The 3,137-nt window shown below is 40.6% G+C and overlaps 1 long non-coding RNA gene across 1 annotated transcript; it reads right to left on the bottom strand.

The window, feature by feature from the left end:
- Positions 1–1,277: 1,277 nt before the first annotated feature.
- On the bottom strand, positions 1,278–1,635 carry LOC145819490 (uncharacterized). Its single transcript, XR_014360242.1, has 2 exons — positions 1,520–1,635; positions 1,278–1,382 (listed from the first exon to the last, which is right to left on the bottom strand). It is a non-coding gene; the product is annotated as an uncharacterized LOC145819490 (long non-coding RNA).
- Between the last annotated feature and the right edge of the window lie 1,502 nt (positions 1,636–3,137).

The raw sequence follows: 3,137 nt of genomic DNA, 5'->3' as shown, positions 1-3,137 counted from the left end.
AACTTTTAGGGGCCTCCCAAGTGTGTAGATCACAGATATGTGGTTGAAAGTTGGCAACACTAGCTCCAAGGTATTCAACATTAGCCCGGAAGTGCGAAAAACGGGCGCCGGGAGGCTCCGGAAGAGAAATAACTGGTTGCTGCAACAATTGCTGGCCTCCCACCCTTCAGTGACCTTCCCTGTGATAAAACAGAGGTACCTGCCAAAAATGAACGAAAACCGTTGCAAAACGAATGTTCCGGGGCCAAAACACGCAGTTCGGGGTCCCGAAAATGGGCTGTTAAGCACCGAAAATGGTATTCGACCTCGAAGTGGGTTTCTCAGCCCCCAGTGTCCCTCAAAAGGGATGAAATAAGATGTATGCCAAAAATCAGAGCAATAGGAGATGGTTAAGCGGTCCCGAACCGAGGCACACGACCCGACGGCTCCGAAAACCGGGAACCGGACTCCGAAATGGGCAAAATGGCCTACGGCCACCAAATGTAGCCTACGGACATTGAGAGATGGTCTACGGGACCTCTCCCTTCCCTCAGGAAAAGAAATAGAGAAAACCGAGTCTGGCTCGCAAACCGAGACAAGGCACAGAAAAGGGTTCGGAAGTCCGGAGGCAGGGCTCACGGCCGCGACTCTGAAACTTCTGAACGAGCATATTATGCAACATCACCTAACGCTCAACTGGTGACGTCTGAGTCTTAAGGTCGGTCAAAAATGGGGTGTCTACAGTCATGATATTAGTATAGGCGGCGTTTTTAAAAACGCCGCCAAATGTCCTCCTAAACACAACCTGACGTCACTGACGATATTTAGCGACGTTTTTAAAAAAACGCCATTATATCTTTTTAAAACAAATGACTGTTAGTATTTATGGTTTAAGAGGCATTTGTAGAAACGCCGTCATATCCTTTTTTTTTTTTTTTTTTTGGGAAATTGTACTAAGTTTATCCAAATTATTTGAGAGCAAAATAGTTTGAAACACATAAAATGAATAAACGTAAAAGGTATGTCCACAATATAATATCCAAATGTGTTAAAGAGAGGGAGGTCTGGAAATGATGGGGAAAAGAAATATATTCCACTAAAATTGATTAGGTAAAGAGAGTCTAATATGCTTGAAAAAAATGTGAAAAATACAAAATGGAAATAGATGGATGCAAGAATATCTACTAAACAAGCAGTGGTAATAGGACGAGTCACTCAATCTTTCATGAACAAGGTGAACCCCAAAGTCAACAGCATCGGCGAGCGATCAATTGTGTAACCATTCCAATTCAAATTCCTTTTATTTGGCGTGTGTTATAAGACTTGCAGTTGGGGCATTTCTGAGCTACTATGTGAAACTGCACTTCTGATTTGGTTCCACAGTCATTACAGAGGATCCGGACCTGTAACACCAAATTCACACTAGTAAATCTCCTCCTGCAAAATATCCAATGAATTTTGAGAGAGAGAGAGAGAGAGAGAGAGAGACTGCAAAATATCCAATGAATTTTGAGAGAGAGTGAGAGAGAGAGAGATTGACCATCTTGTTTTGGTAAGGTTTGGGCATGGGTGTAGCCGCAATCTCCATGTCAAATTTCTCTCATACCTTCGACATATCACAGACTGACTTGGAGCAGATAGGACATGCATACCCATTCAATAACCAAGTAAATTAATACATACAAAAAAATATATATATTTCTCAAAACCATTTACCCGAGAATTACAAAAAAATATATTTCTCAAAACCATTTACCCGAGATTGGGTTTCAAGGTGCTGCGAGGGTGGAGGACGGTGGCATGAGGGTGGGGGAGGGGGCTGGGTCACGGTGGTGGAGGCTAGGAAAGGCGCTGTGAATCTGTGATGTGTTGAGGGTTAGGGTTTGGAGGTGGTGGCCACTAATGGCTAGGGTTAGGTTTTAAGGTTAAAGAAGTGAGGGTATTCTTGACGTGATAAGTTGTGTACTGAGCAAAAAGTCAAGTTTCAAAATCAATTAGTGTGTACATTGAGAGATGATGTGCACAGAGTGTTTTCCGTGTGGAAATAGAAGCTAATAAAATTTTAGGGTTCATACTAACTCATAATTGTGCACAAATCCTCTAATGCTGAGAAAGATTATAGTCCAATGTACCAGCAACAAAACAGATAATTACAAAATTGACAACTTACCAATGCCAACAATCTGTTATTATCTCTGCAACCATTGGATCAATCTCCTTTGCAATGTCAAGGTGTCTATTTTGAAATCCAACAGCTCCAACAACCTGCATTGAGTTCATCCCAGTCCATGGCACACGTAAAGTTGCCAACTCCCACAATATCACGCCAAAGCTGTACACATCGGACCTGCAAACCAGTCCGCAATTATTTTATCAGCAAGACTTGAATGAAACATTAAAAAATGAATTAAACTCTCTAGCATGGCTTTCAAGTCTAACACAAAAAATAAACCTACTTCTCATTGGATGGTTCATTTTTCAAAACCTCAGGGGCCATCCATTCCGCCTGCAGTTCAATGGCACAGCTTCAGTATAATTGATATAATATAACATTCTATCCTGACATCAATTACCATTCCAGCAGTAGATTTTGAAGACAGGAAAGTATTGTGCTTCATTCGTGATAAGCCAAAATCACAAACCTGTAGAGACAACAATAAATTAGAGAAGTTTCAGAAAAACATCCTTAAGCATGAAAAAGTCTAGATCTTAGTAAAAGAGACGAAGTCCATGGTGAGTCACGGCATTGTTAACTACGCATTTTCTAGATTACATTAAATACAGCAACAATTGGATAATCAAGGAAGGAATGGGAGATTTCAAATGCCAAGTTCTAATTTCAGCAAACCTTAACAACCCAGTTTTTATCAACAAGAAGGTTTGGAGTCTTTAGTGCTTGTCCAAAGCAACCTATAAGAAATGAGACTTGCAGAAAAACACAAGTGAAATGAAGGTAGACCATATCAAGCATAATGGAAAAACAAATGACTTGTAAATTACATTATCAAACTAATGTATTGTTTGTGGCTTGCCAGTTTTCTACTGCTTGACTATTTCAGAACATGAATAGTAGAACTTCAAACATAAGAAAGAGGCGAGGGAGGAATATTGGAGCCTGTTTAACTTAGACAAACTCTGGCAACTTTAAGGTTTAGGGT

Source organism: Camellia sinensis, chromosome 2 (genome assembly GCF_055761805.1).
Source record: "Camellia sinensis isolate YWXY chromosome 2, ASM5576180v1, whole genome shotgun sequence".
NCBI classification, from domain to species: domain Eukaryota; kingdom Viridiplantae; phylum Streptophyta; class Magnoliopsida; order Ericales; family Theaceae; genus Camellia; species Camellia sinensis.
This window is presented reverse-complemented; position numbering and strand designations above follow the sequence as displayed.